The 19219-nt window shown below is 43.7% G+C and overlaps 1 protein-coding gene across 28 annotated transcripts in view; it reads left to right on the top strand.

Moving 5' to 3' along the window:
- The window catches only part of PHLDB2 (pleckstrin homology like domain family B member 2), a 220871-nt gene that overhangs the window by 113193 nt on the left and 88459 nt on the right, over positions 1 to 19219 (top strand). The window contains exon 1 of one of the 28 annotated variants that reach the window (XM_059164169.1): positions 2167 to 4675. The exons of 26 other annotated variants lie outside the window; for them this stretch is intronic. The gene's annotated coding sequence lies outside the window, so the exon portion shown is untranslated. Of the gene's footprint in view, positions 1 to 2166; positions 4676 to 4859; positions 5029 to 19219 lie in introns of those variants that run through there. One more of the 28 variants, XM_059164167.1, reaches the window with a different exon arrangement.

Here is a 19219-nt window from a genome sequence, read left to right as displayed (position 1 = left end):
AGCTATGTGACAAGATGTGTTTGTTAGTTTGCCTGTAGTAATCCTTTCATTATCTGTATGACCATCAAATAATCATGTTATATACCTTGAATATAAAGCATTTTTATTTTTTAAAAAGGAAAAAAAACCCTATACTTTCAAATGCTCCCTGTGTGCTAGCTGTCTCCTGTCAAAAGCATGGTGCCCTTATCACATCACATTCATTCATTAAAATATGAGTTGGGTGTTATTAGTCTCATTTTTTCAGGAAAGAAATTTGTTTTTCAATAAAAGTAAATAACACATTCCAACAGGGCTGAGTCCGGGTTTAAACCCAGGTCTGTCTGACTCCCATTCAGTGATCTTACCACTGCACTCTGCAAATAAAAACATCTTGGTTCTTTATATAGGCATGTTATTAAAGAGAACATCAGTACAAATAATTGGACTGGGGTTGAGGATAGCCCAAGTTAATAGCTACAAACATGTGTTACGCTATCACTACAGAGAGGTGAAGAGATGTGCAGATTCAGGACACGAGTTAATCAAGTCCAACTGGTCTTTGTTAATGAGAGGGTACCATAGCAAAATTAAGTCCAAATGGAATGATCCTTAAGTAACTTATAATATAACTTTGTGCAACATTTCTCCTTTTCCTATGTGAGGGGAGGATATAGCAAAGTAAGATTGGGTATGGTATCCACTACAGATCCTAGAGAAGGGGGTAGTTTACAACCCAGTATCCTAGTGGACAATAGGAAAAGGCAGAGAGAGAGAGGGAGGTGTGGCTCCGGCCTGGGATTAAAGAGGGGACTTTGTTGTAAAGAACCTAGGACATGGAAAAGGTGAAAGGAAAAAACTCTTTTTTTTTCTCTTTAAATATCATCATAACTAAAAAGAAATTCTGGTAATAATACTTATTACATAATAACAAGTGTTACATTTTGAGTTCCTTCTCCACACTTGAAGATGCCTGAGGTCTGCATTTAACATGTAGTTTAAGCTTTGTGGTTTCGTGGGGACCTCTTCATCTCCAGGTCCTTGTGGCATTATGCCAGCTACTGAAAATCACACCAATGCAGCAGAAGTGAGAAGCGTTGGTGGCTTTAGTCACTTTATAAAAAGTCACATTGAATGAATCGTCTTTGAGCCCCTTCCAAGTGAGTATCAAGTGTCGAGTAGTATTGAGTCTTAGAGTATGGTTCACACAAATATGAATAAAATGATCCCTCTTGCCTTTAAGGAGCTTGGCTGAAGTCAAAGAGACCAAAATGTCAACAAATAAAACAAGGCAGTGAGAAGAGGCCAATGAGGATCACTTTTTTTTGCCCGGTGATTATGAATTAATCTTTATCCAGAAACTTCCTCTGACATATCATCCTACCCAAACAAGAGACAGAGGGGAGTATTTAAGAGTATGGACCCTAACACCATCCTGCCTCTGAGAATATTCCGATTCCACCCAAACTTATTAACTGAGTGACCATTAACTCCTCTGTGCCTCATTTTTTTCAGTCATAAAATGGGAGTAATAATAATACTTACCTCAGAGGGTTGTTAGTAATAATAGTACTTACCTGACAGGGTTGTTAGAGGAATAAACTAACATTGTAATATATTTGGGAGAGCACTTAGTATATACAGCAATTGTTGCTCTGAGGGAACGTTAGCTATTTTTTCTCAGACACGCATGTTGTTAAATACTGTCATTCTAGGTGTGCTGTGTTGGTAGACATACTCTTCAGACCCTTTGGGGGGAGAACAATTTGTCTCTAAAACGTCTGTCTGGTTGAGTGGCATCATTCTGGGCAAGAAAATGTTTGCAACCATAGTGCTCTGGGTCAAAGCCATCATTTATACTACAAGCCAGGCATCATTCAGGGGCACTGGGGATGTGTCACTGGAGAGAACAGACAGAAATCCCTGCCTGCACAGAATTTACACTCTAGTGAGGAGAGTCCGACAATAAATATAATTCTAAAAGTACATTTTATAATATTATAAAAGGTAAAAACTCTGTCAATAAAAGAATAAAGAAAGCTTACTGGTATGAAGAACACATGTTTAATTTTAATTAGAGTAGTCAGGGTAGGCCTGAGGCACACGGTGACGTTTGAACAGGGTCTTGAAGGAAGTGAGGGAGTGAGGGAGCACGGTGGCTGGGGGAGGGGACAAATCCAGGCAGAGAGGCCAGCATAAAGGCCCTGAGATGGAAGTATACCTGTCCAGGAAACCAGTCTAGGAATACTGAGGAGGCCCTGGTGGCAGGAGCTAAGTGAGTGAGGTGGGGGAAGTAGGAGCTGAAGTCAGAGAAGGGCAGATCATGTGTTCTCCTTCTGGGTCATTCTAGGAACTCTGGCTTTTGTTGTCACTGAGGGCTTCGAGGATGGGGTGATACGAGTTGCCATAATGTTTAAAGGAATTGCTCTGGCCGCTGTGTGGAGGAGAGCCCACAGGGCGGGCAAAAGTAGAAACAGGGTGAGGGTAATCAAAGTGAAGACATGATGGTAGATTACACCTGGGTGGTGATAAGAGTGGAGGTGGTAAGTAGTTGAATTTTGGACTCATTGTGAAAGTAGAGCTAAAAGGATTTCCTGATGGATTGGATTTGAAATGCAAGAGAAATAGAAAGGTCAAGGATAACACCAAGGTTTTAGGCCTGATATGAGTCAGACTTCAGTTGGGACAGGACCCCCAAAGGGTCAGGGAGGTGGAGGGAGGAATTTCAGGATTTCAAGTTTGGGAATGTTAAGTGGGAGGAGCCCTGTAAGCATCCAAGTGGGCCTTGCCTGAAGCCTGAAGTTCAGGGGAGATGGCCCAGCCGGAGGTAAGATTTCAGAGTCATTACCATACAGGTGGTAATTACTGCCACAAACAAGATGAACTCACCATGGGAGTGAGTGTGGATAGACAAGAGAACCAAAGTCTGAACCTCGGGTACTCACTCCACTGCTCAGAGGCCGGGAGAAGAAAAGGGACCAGCAAGGAAGACTGACAAGGAGCAAAGGTTAGGAACAAAACCGTGAAAATAAGATGTGGTGGACGTCAAACTCATTTCCAGGAGGAGAAAATGATCAGCTATCAGCTGATAGCTCAAGTGGGGTAAAGACTGAGAGACCTTTTGACTCGGGAGTTTGATCTCCATAAGAAGAGGACTGGTGACATGGGCAAAGCAAAAGCCTGGCTGGAGTAATGAGAGGACAGAACCTGGAGACAGCTTTTCTCAACATATTTTAAAAGGCATTTTGCTGCAGCCGAGCTAAAAAAAAAAGACAAGTGGCTGGTGCGGGAAGTGGATTCAAGAGGGAGTTTTTTGTTTTTAAGATGGGACACATAACATGATTTTATGTGGAAGGAGATGAGCCAATAAAGGGAGAAAATTGATGATGTGAGAGAAGAGAGATCTGCTAGAGCACTTACTGGTTGGATTGACCCCTGTATGTTTCTGTGCAGCAGAGAGCCAGGAGAGGAAAGAAAAAAAAAAAAAAAGGCCTATAAAACAGCAAGCAGTTCATAGATGAGCTTCTCCCTGAAATTAGAAACCAGGCTTTCACCTGCATGAATGAAAATTCCATGAAATAAGCCATTTGTTGAATGACTACTAGGACACTTACGGTGACAGATACCTTGCCTACATTATCCAAAAGCTTATTATCCGACTTCCAACATCAGTATCATTATTACTACACTTGTAGATGAAGAAAATGTCACTGGGAGCTAAAGCAGCTTCCCCAAAGCCACACTGAGCATATGTTTAAAAGTCCACAGTTCATGGTACTCTCTTCCCTGCTGCTGAGGCTTCCTTGAAGGCTGAGGGCCTTCATCTTCGTAACCCCAGAGACGGGCTCAGAATTTGGCAGAGGCTCACATTCCCGCGTGCCCAGATGCACTGCGGACTGCCCTGGGTCCGCTTCGTTGCCTTCCTCGGAAGCATCCTTTGGAGGACGTTCACACCAGCCTTCTTTTCACTGGTTGCAGCAACTCAAAAAAAAAAAAAAAAAAAAAAAAAAAAACCAGACTTTCAAAAAATGACCGAAGGGAAGTCAGAATGAGTTAGTTCCAAATCCTCAGCCCCTAGGTGAGGCCTTGCCCCACAGATTTTACGAAGCAGCTTTTCTGACGCGTCAGGTACCTGCCCCCAGGCGAGCCGTCGGGAGCAGGTGAGGCGTGGCCACCTGGAGTTTCCCAGTAGAAACTCCAAAGCGGGTGAGGAAATCATCACCGGAGGACGTGTACCCTCCCGCCCTTCGTCCAGACCGTAAAAAAAAAGAAAAGAAAAAAGAAAAAGAAAGAAAGAAGAAGAAGAAAGGAACGAAAAGAATAAAGAAAAGGAAAGGAAAGGAAGCGAAGGGAAGGGGAAAAAAGAAAAGGAAAAGGAAAGCCTGCCACAAACGTCTCCAGTGCGCTGCTGTAAAGGCGGCTTTGCGGACTGGCGCGGGGTGATGGGGCGAACAGTCGGGCTCCTCCAGCGGTAGTAAAAGCCCTAACTGTAAACTGCCGTGAGCTGGGCGGCTCTCTGACTTACTGCCCCATTTCGCTGGGTGCCCCGCGCGGTGGTTGCGCAGGGGCCTGGGCACAGAACCGTGGAGCGCGGAGCTCACCACCGCGGCGGGAGGGGGACCGCACAGGGTGCCGCGGCGCACCGAGCGCGCCTTCCCGCCCTGGCCGCGGAGACCCGGCAGTGACGACGCGCCAGGTGAGGAGGGGGCGGCGGCGGGCCGGGAGGAGTGGGGCGCGCCGGCTGCGGGCGTCCGGGCCGCTCCCCGGGGGCGCTGCCTCCCCCGCGCCGAGTTGGTCGCCGCCGGTTGCGCGGCGGAGGGTTGGGGGCGGAGAGGAGGCAGTGGCCGCCCGGGCCCAGGAGGGGCGCGCTGACTGCGCACGGCGAGTCCGGAGTGGCCGGACGGTTGCGGCTGGAGCTGCGTCTGGGCCCCGCACGGGGCCGGATATCGGGGGTCGGGGGCCGGGGGCCGGAGGGAGGGCAGGGGCCGGGGGCCAGGCGAGAGGGCGACGGGGCCGGTGGAGAGCCGCAGCTCGAGGAAAGATGAGACGGTGAGTGGGTGCCGGGGACGCGGAGTTGCTTTGCTTCTCTTGCAGGCTCTGGGGACAAAAGCCCGGACTGGGGTTAGCGGAAACCTGGCCGAGCAGCTTTGGGGGGCCTGAACCCCGGGTGGTGACTGGACCCTACTGGCGAGCATCCTGGGGAGGGAGTGTCGGGATAGGGGGAAATCTCACGAAGCGATTGTAAGGAACGGGCGAGATCTGGGGGGACCGGAGGCAACTTTCCAGAACTCTGGAATGACCGACGAGAGAGGGATTGGGATCTGCGGTGGAAAGCTGCTTTGTCGCGGTGCGCGGAGGAAAGAGAAGGTCTGCTGCTGGATGGTGTGGGGCGTGGGATTCGGAAACGACCCCTTCCTACCCCCAAATATCTGGCTAGCTGCCCTTCTGTGATTCCACTGTTTCAAGAGTGCGGCTCACAAGTTTGAGCCGCGCAGAACCTCAGATTCCGACTTGGCTTTGGATCCCCCAAAGTTTGTGATATGGCGGTCTCTGTACCCCAAGAGATAGAGGCTGCAGGCGTTGGGGAATTTTCTGAACCCCCGTTTCAGCCCGCGTCGGGCAGGGCTGAGGCGCAGCTGAAATGTTTGCTGGTGCTTTCAGTAACTTAGCACTAGCAGTCATCACTTATTGAAGCGCGGAGGACCTGGCTAACTCCCGCCACCGCCAGGAAATTAAAAGGCTGACAGGCTGTCCCTTCCAGGGTAGAGGTGTCCTGTTTGCTAGAGCTTCTGAAGTCCAGCCGGCTTCCAAAGCCTGCGCATCTACCTTTCTTATGTAAAAGAAGGAACTCTGCCTGCAGCCTTTTAAGTTGGTAGACTTGCTGGGGGCTGGAAATACTCTTGGCTGGCCCTGCCCTGATACCTAGAAGTCTTCCTTGTGCAGCTCTGAAGTAGCTCTCAAGAGTTCTAGAATGCAAGACTAGTCACTGCCAAACGCGCCTGGGAGTGGAACTCGGAGAGGAGTTGCACAAATGTGGATTCCTTTCAGTATAAGTTTTTTTGTCAGCCATATTTCCCTTCATTCTAGAAATGTGTAAGTTGCAGATACTTTCTTTCAACTATTGGAGTGTAACTTGAAGCATCCTAGTTTGGCTTAATTGAGGTGTTTGAGATCCGTCCCTGAGATTCAGACATTATTGGAGTTCAGCTGGGAGAGATCCAAATGAAGTTCAGTTTCAGAGGGTTAAACTTTTGCCCCGAGTACACTTGAATTCTTGCTTCCTGGTAGGATAGCAACAGAGTAGCTGGATTTGGGATAAATAAACCTCTAGAGTTGCCCACTATTTTACCAGAATGGCTATATCCCTGGTACCATTGCCCTCAATTGTGTAAATATTTGTTTGAATAAAGAGCTGAGTTCTTTGAAAAGTAACAGTTGTGTCTATTCACGTTTCCCTTTTCATACCCTGCACTTAGTCCTTTAAAAGTGTTTCTTTTTCACCTTACATTTTTAATGTACAGACATTTTGAAGTACAAGCGCTGTATGTACTTAAGAAACTCTGTAAAGTCCTGAAAATGTTTAAAATGGGTGTTTCCTTCGACTAGCGTAGCCTTCACCTTCTGAGACCCAGAGGTTTGCAAATATCAGCCTTTCTCACCAGTGGGAAAATGAGATGTTTGGTTAAGAGGAGTAATGATTGCAGTTTGCAGCCTTCAGTCTGTCTCACGGAGCTGGTAGCTGCTGTTCTTTGGGCAGAGGACTGACCGCAGGGGGTGTCTCTGTTTGAAGTGGTGGAGGAAAGATACTTGGGAAATTGAGCTAAGAGTTTGCTAACCCCTATCTTCAAGAATCTAGACCAAAGCCAGAACTCATTAGCAACCTTTTCAGAAACATCTTATTTACTGGCTTTTGCACAAGAGAGGAAAGAAAAAGCCAAACTGATCAAAGCAAACCACTGGTTTTCCTTCTCTTCAAAGTGCTGTTTTGAAGTCTGTAAGCCAAGAGTTGATTCTGGAGCATACTGGGGAAGATCCTGTGAAAAGCGCAGATGAGGTTATGACTTTGTGTGCTAGTTCTCAACCCTTTGCAGGGAGGCCTGCTATGAATGATTTGTAAAGGCGGAGCTTTGTACTTCTTTCAAGTGGAATACATGTGCTTTAAAAATCTCACTGTTAGGTCTTGGTGTGCTTGACTTATTAACAATGTATCACCCATGTGAAACAAAAACAACTTTTGAGTGATGTGCCTTATTTGCAAGCCCCAATACCCATTACAGCCATGGTTCTCTATTGAGGATGAGGGGAGATTTTGCACGCCCTCCCCCGACCCCCAGGCAGGAGAAATTGGCCAATGTATGGAAACTTTTTTTGGCTGTTCCAGCTGGAGGTAGGGAACATCCCTGCTTGCCAGCTGGGCTGCATCTGGTGGGTAGAGGCCTCAGCTGCTGTGTAATATGCTACAGTACACAGAACACACCCAAAGAATTCTTCAGCTCCCAAATCTAGAGAACTGCTCTAGAATAATACTCTAAAATACTAGCTCATTACCTCATGGGCAAATGTTAATAAGATTAAGGATCTTAGTCTACTTTGGCTCTTCAGGAAACCAACTGTGTTCTAGTTAAACACAAAGAGACCATGTCGTAGAAGCCTTTTCGTCAGCACCAGATTCTTTCACCCTTGGCATTAAGAGCCTCAGTATACCAAAGATGTGAAGGAACTTGTGTTCACAGACAACTTGGAGTTCATTTAAAAATCACAGAATTTGGGAGTGTTAGGGCACAAGGGAGCCTCAGAGATAACCAAGTTCAACCTTCTTATTTTATAGATGTGAAAACAGAGATGTCCAGAGATTAGTGACTCATAAGGTCTCAAGTGAGTTTGTGGCAGATGTAGTTCTAGGTATAACCCAGAATTAGAGAATTTAGAAATTGATATTCAAGCCACTGTAATAAACAAACAAACAGACCAAAAAACTCAATCCTGGACCTGACCCGTCGTGAGAGTTTGGAGTTTAGAGGTACCATTCTCCATGAGGAAATAAATAAACCCTTGACTGGAGGAGAGTAGCGTCAGCCATGGAGGCAGTGGATCAGACTCTGGGTGTGCTGGCCCGAAGAAGGAAATCATTCCGTTGTGTGACCTGTGACACTCCACATGTGATGCTTGCACCGTCCTTCCCTCGGCAAAGTGGGCAACAGATGGTTTCACAAACACAGCAGATGCTGCTTTTGAATCCAGGTACAAAACAGAACATTTGAGATTTTTGGTCCCTCCCTGCCTTATGGGTTAAGAGTAGAGTATATGAATGGATAGAGTTGTCTTGGACAAAAGGGAAATGAGAGTGGCCTCCTGAGTATGGGGTTTAAAAAGACACCTGGTATATAAGGAAATGAGCACACATGGGGGCAATTTGGGGGGAAATTCTCATGATGAATGGCTGTCTATGATAACTGTGATTGCACAGGGCTTGGGTTAGGAGCTCGGCTATCCTTTGGGCAAGTGAGACAAAAGAATCCTGTAAATAAAAAGAAATCCTCTTCTCCGACTCCTCTGCCCATGATGCACTCAACTTGCCTGAATAGTGCAGGACCTGCAAGTCAAATCTAACTCCTGTGCCATTGTGCTTTCTTATACCCCCATCTCTACCACTCCATCTGTTTACCTAATGGGGAAGAACACGATAGTAGCATAAAGCTATTGTTAATTTCCTAGGAGAGTTTAAAAAGGAGGGCATTTGTGAATAGCTGCTTGTATAAAGGTATTATCTCAGTGAGCTTGGAATTATCAGAAGAGCCATGTCCATATGACCTGATCAGTGACAAACATTTGTATGCTAACATTTACATTTCGACGTTTAGTCATTAGGCTTGTGATTACGGATTCTAGTTCTGTGTGCTAAGTGATCCTGCCGTGGTAGTTAATAATACTCTAGTTTCAGAGGTTTGGGCATTAGGAAAACTTTTTTTCATATGCCTTTCTTGGGAGAGGTGGGAATTCTGAACTGTGCTGAGGTAAGTTGTTCTTATTTCAACAGCGAGCCAGTGGGTGCACCTCAAGGCCAAGCACACAGTAGAATATTTAGAAATTATTTGAAAGTGAGGACTTTTTAAAGGGGTCTGCTGCCTGCAGGTACCACAATAAAGAACAGTAGCAGCCCCTCCCATGATCCCCCTTTTTTATTTTTCATTTTTTTCAGACGATGGGAGGAGAAGATGTGAGTTGACTTTGTTTTTTATTTTGTTTTGTTTTAAATAACTGTTGCTTGGAAATATTTATTGGCATTTGAGTAACATGACTCGTCTTTTGAAAGTGAATGAGACCAAATACGGTAGCTCAGGTTGTCAGATCTCTTCAGGATAAACAGAGAAGAACTTGTCTCCATCACACAGGATTTGAATCTTCTAGGGGTTAATTTACGCACAGTTGTTTTCATGATATTTAGGGATGTTTCTGACATGTGACTATAGCTGTAGCAGCTAATGGTCAATAATAGAAAAGAAACCCAGGTTTAAAAATCATTTTATTGAGATGTGACAGGAAAATCAGGGATTGGAGAAGCTTGCTATACAAAGAAACAGATAAGATCTAGAGTGCAAGCTGTCACATGGAAAAGTTTTTGAGAGTTTTTTTTTATAAGAGACGTTTTGGTTAGTGTGTAGAAGTTGATTTATTAGACAAACTGCTTTTTCTTACTTTACAAATTAAGGGAAAGGAAAAGTTTGTGCATGCCAATATTTAATATCATTACCTCAGGCAGGGTCGGCCTTTTCTAAGACTTGCTGCTAATTCTGGAGTTCTGCGGAAATTAGTATTGATCATCTTGGAATATTTGGTTTGCACATTGTGTGTGACTTCTCCAGATGGCAGTATGCTTGTGGAATTAGCATATGGAATAGAAAAAGGCTAAAGGTTACAAGATTTTTCTTAGATGTATTTCTTGACCACTGTAGTACTAAAGCAAGGACAGTTAAAGCGAAGGAAAGCCTGCTCCTGTGTTCTTTCGACCAGTTCAGACCCAGCATGAATAGTGCTTCAGAGCCAATAGATACTCAGGGGAGACTGGGAAGTGATGTCTGGCTGCCACGCTGCTAACGTCATCGTAGAAGTAGGTTTTCGAAAACAACTTAAGATTTTTTAAGGAAATGGCAAGCTATGGGAGTGCAGAGCAAGTATTTCTTATACATCATGCTGAATCAAGTACCCTGATATTGCATTAACATAGTTCTGACTGGGCCTTTTTCCCACTATGTTATGCTGAAACAATGTACCATGCCCTTGGAATGTCATGGGCAACAGCGTGGGGGCAAGCTTTTCCCAGTTAGGTCGCTGCCACCTTATCACTAAAACATGTTTCTGTTCTGTGGTCATTTCCATTTCCTGCGTTGTAGAACTGGCACTCCTGTGTTACTGAACCAGCATCTCCGTGAGTCTAGAAAGCTGGAGCAGGAAGAACACCCAGGTCGCCCTTACCATTTTAAATATGGGAAGCCTCTGCTAAGACAAGGTGAAGACAGGCAAAGTGACTTGCTCTGGCTCCTGCTTCTGCTGGAGATTTTGGCAGAACCGGGACTAGGACGGGTCTCCTGACTCATGCCCCTGGCAGCCTGTCCAGTGTTCTCTGTACTAGATTGGCCATTACAAAAAAAAATAACATCCTAATGAAACCATTTCCTTTATTAGGTCTTTTGGTCACAGTTATAAACAACAACATTGATTAAATTGAATTTAGTTAGTTGATTATGGATCTCTGCTGGTTCAAGTCCTTTCTCTTTCCCTCCCAAGCAATAACTGGTCTTTATTTATTATTATAATAAAGCAGTGTCTTATAATACCCACTCTGCGTAATCAACCATTAAGTAATGAGGAGATGGTGTCATGACCATTTCATTTTGTTTACTTTACAGCATTTTTGAAATCCATCTGCTCAGTTTTTGAGTTGAAGGGAAAAACACGACTTTGGAAGATGTGGTTACCTTGTGTTTGTTTCATCTCTCCTAAGCCTACTTAAGCTCTGACTATTCCCAGTTCATAAATTTTGGGTAAGAGAATGGGGAATGTAGTGTTTGGGGATTTAGGGAATGTTACTTTGGAAGATTAAAAGATGACTCTTAAGAGATTGCATTTTGATCAGTAGACTGGAATGTGGACAGGGTGGTAAAAAGATCAAAGTTTGGTCCCTTAGACTCTCAGCTTCCAGTTCAAGTCCCTAATGGTGGTTTCAGGATCAAGAGAGAGCATCTTTATCCCAATATGATCCCAAGGTCAACATCTTTCTTGCTTGGAATTGGCCTTGAGTTGAAGGATGCTTTTTCCTGGAGGACCCCCTACTTTGGGACACGAATCTGAAGTAAGCTGTGCGCGCGCGCGCGCGCGCGCACACACACACACACACACACACACACACACAGACATGACCCCCAGTTTAGCTATTTCCCGAGTCCCCCCCACTTCTCTGGTTTTATCTTCACTATGGTGATAACATAACAGAGGAGGACTCTTCCAGGTTTATAGTCAGAATCATTCAACCCAGGAATGAATTATACCAACGATCAGAAAAAAGAAACATCTGGAAACATTGGATTTGGGGGGAGGGGAGATTTCAGGAATCTTCATCCTGACCTGAAACTGTTTTAGGATTCTATAAAGAACTCTGAAAAATATGAGTCTAAATTTCTTCTAACTCTCTCACTTTCAAAGAGGGAGGAACCTAATTTATCTATAAAGCTTGTCAGTCTCTCTTAGCACAAATCTGTAATAAAGCTTGTGTGTGTGTGTGTGTTAAAGTATTTTTGAGGCTCACATTCTTCAAGATATAGCAAGGTTGGCAGTTTTTGTGAATACTTCTACATTTTAACTTTCTGAGGAGATGGTTCTTCTTTGGGCACACTTAGTGGTGAAATTTAGTTACTGCACCTAGCATTATCTAGCAAGCATTCTGAATGTAACCGCCTGACCCTTGGAATCTGGACAATGCATTTTTTTTTCAAATTTACCCCATGTGTTTAAAAAAATTAGCTTTTAAGAGCTAATTTTAAGAGCTTCAATATGATAGAGGGTTAATATTTCATACTTTAAAAAAATTAGGTAGAAGCCACTGATAGGACCCCATGATGCTTTGTAAAGTGAACCAGTGTTATTTTTAAGTCAATATTTGCTCATATATTTTTATTCATATTGATTTTCAAAATGCATACATCTTACCTTTTAAGTATTTTCTTATGGAAAATTTTAAGCGTACACAAAAGTTAACAGAATAATACAGTGAAGTCTCACGTACCTTCCATATGTGATCCTAACCTTGCTTCATCTGTAGACCTTACTTCTTCCCCCAAAACATGGATTGTTATAAAGCAAATTTTAAACACTATACTATTTCGTTTATAAATAATTTAAAATAACTCGAAGAGATTAGGGCTTTTTAAAAATATATTAAATATTTTAAAAATATTTAAAAATATTATTAGTACACCTAAAAAAATAACATTTACAGTATCATCTATTTTCTAGTCACCGTCCAGATTCTTTTTGTCTCATAAAATTTTTTTAATAGTTGGACTGTTCAAAACAAGATTCAAATAAGGCCTATGCATTACATTTAATTGGCATGTCTCCCAAGTCTCCTTTAATCCAGAACAGCTCCCTCTCTTTCTTGTTCTTTTTTTTTTCCTTTGCCATATGCTGGTTGAAGATACTGGGATGTGTTGTTGTTGTTTTGTAGCCTTTCCCATATTCTAGATTTAAGTGATAGCATCTCTGTGGTGGTTATTATATTTCCTCGGCCTTGTGTTTTCTGTAATCAGAGACAGCATGTTTTTAATTAGAGACCTTTCCTACCACGTCACTGTGTTGAGCTGAATTTATAATATATGTATGTAAATGTTTATTGCATTAATATTGTCTCTTTTTAAAAATATTGCTAAAGCTACTTTAATACCGGCATGAACACTGATGTGAATCTAACCGGTAAAAGTCACATCTTGAGGATGTAGGTGCGAGTCAGGGGTTTTGTGGGTGGGAAAAGAATCTGAATGGCCCATCTGTGTTTTGAGGTTGTTTGTGCTTTGTGGCCTGCCTCCTGCCTGCCTTCCTCACCGGCTGGAGAGAGCCGTCACAGGAAACGTGCTGCCGAATTCCTTGGAGATTCTAAGGAATATTTCAAAGTTCGTACCAAGAAGTCTCATTGAAGGGACTCGCACAAATTTTTATTCAAATCCGCCTACTTGATGTTTTACTAAAACTCTTCGCTGCAGTCCTCTAAGATTTGTATTCCCATATAACCCTCTGGACTTCCAGAAAATAGCCTCTGATACAGGAGATAAAGATCCTCATTTAAAGTAGGGCTATTGCTGTAGGTTGTGATTACTTTTAGGAACCTTGGAATACCGTGTGGAGTTCTTTTTTGGACAGAGCTCAGACTTCAGTACAGCGAGAGATGACAGAAGGGATCGGTGACGTGGGGTTAGCCTCCTTTATTGTGATAGGAAGGAGCTGGAACTCCTTCTAACTTTCTGTCCTCACTCCTTCCAGCTGCGTTAAATGTCCTCATTACCCCTCATCGCTCACTGCTCCCATCTGTGCTCGGTCCTCCCTCCAGGAGTATTTGATGCTTCTGATCTTTCTTTAATGGTTTCCCTGACTACTTAGGTGACTCAAGAATATAATGTAGCCAAGCTTCAAAAGCAAAACCAAAGCGGACTAAAAGAGAAACTGTGTGATCGGTGTCCTGAGAAGTCATGTCAGCCATTCCATGGTCCTCACCTCTCTCCCCGGCCCAGCTGTGGGTCCCCCTGCCGGCCGGCCAGTTGCAAGGGGGCCCTGAGTTGTCTCAGTTCTGGGGAGCCTTCCCTGGCAGTCCTGGCGAGCCTTCGTGTGTTTCCTGCTGCCGTGGGCATGTCTGTGTCATGCTTGTCTGTGAGGGTGTGGGTGCATAGCTGCCCGCGGTTAAGATTTACAGCCACCTGTGAATGGGTTCCATCTGCAGAGACAAAAGAGCCTCCTTACTCTGCCATTCAAAATACATTAATTCCTGTGGGACTGCTTTTTTTTTTTTGGATCTTACAGGAAAATGAAAATATCCTCCTTTGAGATGATCAACCCATGTGTGTGTGTGTCTAATGGATAATAATGATTTCGTTCAAATAGGCAGACCTTTTTTTTTTTTCCTTTTTTTTAGAGTTTATCTGTTTATCTGAGAGGGAGAGCAAGAGAGAGCACAAGAGTGGGGTAAGAGTCAGAGGGAGAGTCAAACTACCGGCTGAGCAGAGAGCCCAATGTGGAACTTGATCCCACAACTCTGGGATCATGACCTGAGCCCAAGGCAGATGCTTTGCCTACGGAGCCACCCAGGTGCCCCGAAATAGGCAGATCTTTAAATGACAAAGAACATGGTGCAAGGGGAGAGGAGTGGGAATCTACTGGCTGCTCTGTTTATTTGCAAAAAGAACAAGAAGGGTACTCGGTCTACTACTAGAAGTGTTTTTCTTGTCTGCACTGGGAGAAAAAAGCTTGAGTGAGGAGCAAGAGTTTAAAGGAGCAGAGTTTAGGACGTGGGATGAGGGAGTGGTGGATGAGGAGATGAGTGCTGAGATGATGATTTCGGGATGCTCGCCGACACTGTGTGTGGAGGGCCATCTGTGGAGCAGACAGGGTCTAGGGATGTTTGCGGGGAGGAGGTGTTTGCCTGTGGGTGTAGGGCTGAGTGGAGAGGTGAGGCTTGTTTGCAGAGATGGAGGAGACCGAGAAGGATTTTGTGATGAAAGGAAATATTTGTTCAAAAGGAGGGTATGTTTGCGAAAGGGAGAGCGGAAAGCACTGATTTCAATGAGGATGGTGTTTGGATAACAGAGGATGGGGGAAGTGGGGGGAATGGCTGCTTTCGGAGCCCTGAAATAAGAATATGGCTAGAGAAGGAAGTGCTTGTTCCTGAAGCTTCTCGTTAGCCACTGCCCCCACCCCCACCCCACACATCATGTTTTCTTGTTGAGATTAGTGGAAAAAGAGGGAGGTTTTGTATTCATTGTTCTCCATTCTTAAGCTTGGAGTTTGAGGCTGAAATAGATTTCCCGGTTTTCCCTTTTCGTCCTCTCAAAGCTCCCCCTCCAGCCCCATCTGCTGCGGCAGGAATACCCCTCCTCCCTAGAATTCCTGTAAAGAATGGCACTGCTTCTGAGGGACTGCTCCACGCTGGTGTCTGAATTCAATTACATGTCATCAGTGCTTGCTTTATTTATAACCTCGCCATATTGTAAACATCAGCGCTGAAAGAGACCAGCCCCTGGACCACCAGTGTTCTGGAAGAGCTTTGAACACCAGCGTCAGCCGTGGTCTGCGACAGCAGAGGTGCCCTGAGCCAGCCCCCAATCTCCATGGGCCTGTGTAGGGCACAGTGGAGACTCAAACTTTTTAATAAGGTAGAAATTTTCAACGATACCTTCCTGATCTTGGAGGGTTATTATTTTTTTCTGAGTTTGCTTCCATAATCTACATCCTCACCTCTTCCCAGCTATATGAAGCAGTCTCCACTCTCCCATGGTCTGTCCTGCTCCGCCAGTCCTCCACTGATGAATCCCTGCTGTCCTGGGTGACCCTAAGAAGTGTCTGTGCATGACAGCGTCAGACGACAAGTAATGCATCATATAGTTAAGGACCCCTCCAAACTGTTTTGGGTTTCTGGATAACTGCATTTATATGGACCAGACTGTAAGTCCTTCTCCCTTAACACAACACAACGCAAGGCAGTGCAATGCAATGCAACACACATTTTATGTTAATTTGTTTGTTTCTTAAAACTTACCTTTCTGAGTGTGTTTTCAGCCTCTTGAAACCTAGATCCCTCCAGCGCTGGCCATTGCAGAGCTGTAAAATCACAGCTGGTGACACAGTTTCAACGGGGTCAGCTTCACTGTATTATTACTGAGTGTAAAGGGCACTGGAGAACCCTTGTTTCAAAACAGATGCCAGAACTATGTCAGAGAGGAAAGGAGCTACCAAAAAACTTACCAACACGATCCTCGAGATTAGTTTTTCACATAATTTTCTTCTCTAGGGAAAAAGTGCTGTGAGTTTCTGTGCAATCTTCCGGAGATCTCTTCATGACTTCTGGCATTTTCTAATTGACAGTGAGCTGATGTACATTTCAGGTGATAAAATAATAGGAGCTCTGGGGGGATTACATTTATGGATTGGAAAGTAAGCCCAAATGTTTTAACACACATTAACTTCTTTCCTGTTTAGACTTCCCAGTGTTGTCTTTTCTCTCAGACGGGCACCAGATGCCTTCTCCCCTTCTCCACGCCCATTCTGTGGATATGCATGTAATAGACACAGTTTCTAAAGCCCTCAGGACTCTTGCTTCTATAGTAACAACCGCAGTCATTTTACAATTCCCCTAAGACTTCTTTTTGTTTGCATAAGATGTTTAGGAAACCCAAAATAAACACATCAGTGTAGACCCAGAAGCCAGGTTGGAAAAATGAGTCTTCCTCACCTGCCTCCCCTTTCACACATGTTAATGCAGATCTCTCTCTGCCATGCCCTCCCTCTCGTTTGCCACTTTGACAACACTTTCCTTTTACCTGCCACCATCCTAGTTCTTCCTCAGCTGTGGTCTCTGATGCATTCTGTTTGCAGTGTTCCTGTCCCAACAATCCTTCCCTCATTTCCAGGGAATTCATTAAACTCAAACTCTCCCAACTGGGTTTTCTACCCTCCCGCCTGGAGACTCATTGCTCACAATTTCATCCTCCTTCAAAGGACATGCTGGATACCGTTCTCCGTCCTCCTGTGCTTTCCCCATTTCTAAACTTCCACTTATGTGATCTCACCTGCAGTGAAGAGAATACTCTGGAAGGAGGGAAGGAGAAAGGTGTCATGCCATGATTGTCACGCCCAGGCTCAGAAAGGGCACCAGCTGATTCTTTACCTTTTGAGTTGAATTGATTGGTGGAATTAAAAGATACCAAGTTGAGACAAGTATACAGATGCACTCAGCTAGGGCAGGTAAACCAAACTTCAGGAAAATGAGTCAGTTCTATATTTGTATTTGGTGATAAATTTTTACATGTACAGCCAAATGTTTACATAACCTTAACAGACCCAGTGAGATTGAACTGAAAAACTAGCGTTTCAAACATGAATATCCCTTCAGATACTCTCTGGAACATTCTTCCATCCACATCATGCTTGACTTTCCCCTACAAGTATGTATGTATGGGGGAGAAATGTTGCATGTTTCTCAAATACGGCTTCTTATTTGCAAATATCCTGCTTGCCTCTTTCCCAGAGTCTATAAAGCTGAATTTTTCAGCAACTACTGTGTTGCAGTATTTTGGTATTGCATTTTGTTGGGCCAACCAAACTGTTTGAGGAAAGCTTGTGTGAGGAGGTGAGGGGTATCAAGGGTTAGCACCCTATAATGCAGTGAGAAGTCTGTAGTAGTTTGGTATTCTCTCGTTTTATTTCCCCAAATGAAGAAGGAAGAGAATTTGTTAGTATTTTATTTGGGTTATTAAGTAGCATTTGCAACTGTAAACAAGTTCAAATATAGTAACATAGTTTATTATCTGAAATGACATCATCATCTTAGATGGCTGAATCAAAAATTAAGCTTTTTGTTTCCCATACCAAAATAGAATTTATTTGCTTTATACATAGTGACCTGACCAGTTTTATTAGGAGAAAACAGAAAAACTATACTCTTTAAGAAAATCAAACTTTTAAACATCCATTTTTGACATGAGGTGTTAAACCCTTCAGCTCTTTGCTGTTCACAGAGTAAATATTTAAAACGCAGTGTTTGGGCTCGCTGTTTAATTTTTGACTTCTACTTAATCACGTGTGCTCTGGCTTGCTTTCAGGATTGCTGTCCCTGCACATTGTGGGAATTCTTCTAACTTAGCTCTGTTTCCCATTTTATATACATTATCTTAAAAACCAAAGTCTCCCCACTAACTGACTTTAATTCTCTTCTTGTCTATTCTAATATCTCATGGATTTCCTTTTGTAGCCTTGTCTAAAATATCCTAAATGGTTGGAAGGTTGCTTTCCAATTTAAACCACTCTCAGGCTAGGCAAATGGCTGGGACCCTTGAGGGCATATCATACATGGTGGTGGAGAGGGGTAACGATTTAGATTACTATGAGAGAGAAATGCATCATTATTAAATACAGTTCATCTTAGCAGAGTTACGTACTAGACTTTTTTTTTTCAAAAAGGAGCATGATATAGAAAATAACCATATCTTTTTCCTTACACAATTTTTGTTATTAATTCCGTCGGAGACAGGATATTTGCTGCATGTGCAAGTAGCATAACCTCTGATGGGCTTGGGAGTTTGTTTATACCCTTAAAAACACGGAATTTTAGGTGTAGAAGTGGTCTTATGCTACCATCAGATAGTACTCATCAGATTCCCTTTCCTTCAGGGGACTAGACTTTGTTGTCATTTCTTTCCACCATGTGTTCCATAGACTCCCCACTCTCACTGGTTTTTTATCCTTTACCAGCACATCAGTCAGTTTTCTGTAAAGGCACGTGTCACCCTGTATGGCAATCATTTGTTCATATGAGTGTCTTTCTCTTTGGATCATAAACTGTGTAAAGGCGGGAAGTGGTCTATGACCACATACTTCCCAGTGGCCAGCTGAAAGCCTAGTTTATGGTAAGAACTTAAGGAAGATTAACACCCTCGTAGTAGCTAACAACCCCCAAATCTCAGTGGCTTAAGACAGCCTTGGGTTGGCAAGGGTCCTGTTTCACGGTGTCTTCATTGAGGGGGATAGGCTAATAAAGTCTGGGTAAACTTGGATGCATGCTAGGCATCTTGGCAAGGGGATGGAAAGAGTGAATCATGCCCCAGCCCTTCATGTTTCAGCTTGGAACTGACATGTCACTTTCTCTCATAGTGTCTTGATCAAAGCAGGAAACATAGCCATACACGACTATGACCCTGGGAGCAAGAGCAACACCTCTTTGTTTCTGAGAAAAGAGAACAGGAATGTTCGCCAGTGCCACTAATACCTAAGTCAGTATCTGATACATGGTGGGCACCTGAGAACCATTGAATGAATGAAATACTTAGAACTTTCTGCTGGGATTTTAGATTTTTCAGCACAGTAAGCAGAACCACTTCAAATATATATACTGTTAACTACATTTTTAAAAATTAATTAATTTAATTTTTAAATATTTTTTCTGTGTAACAGTATTCATTGCTTTTTGCACCACACCCAGTGCTCC

This window comes from Mustela lutreola, chromosome 2 (assembly GCF_030435805.1).
Source record: "Mustela lutreola isolate mMusLut2 chromosome 2, mMusLut2.pri, whole genome shotgun sequence".
NCBI classification, from domain to species: domain Eukaryota; kingdom Metazoa; phylum Chordata; class Mammalia; order Carnivora; family Mustelidae; genus Mustela; species Mustela lutreola.
Note: the sequence above shows the minus strand (reverse complement) of the source record. Positions and strands in the feature narration are given on the sequence as shown.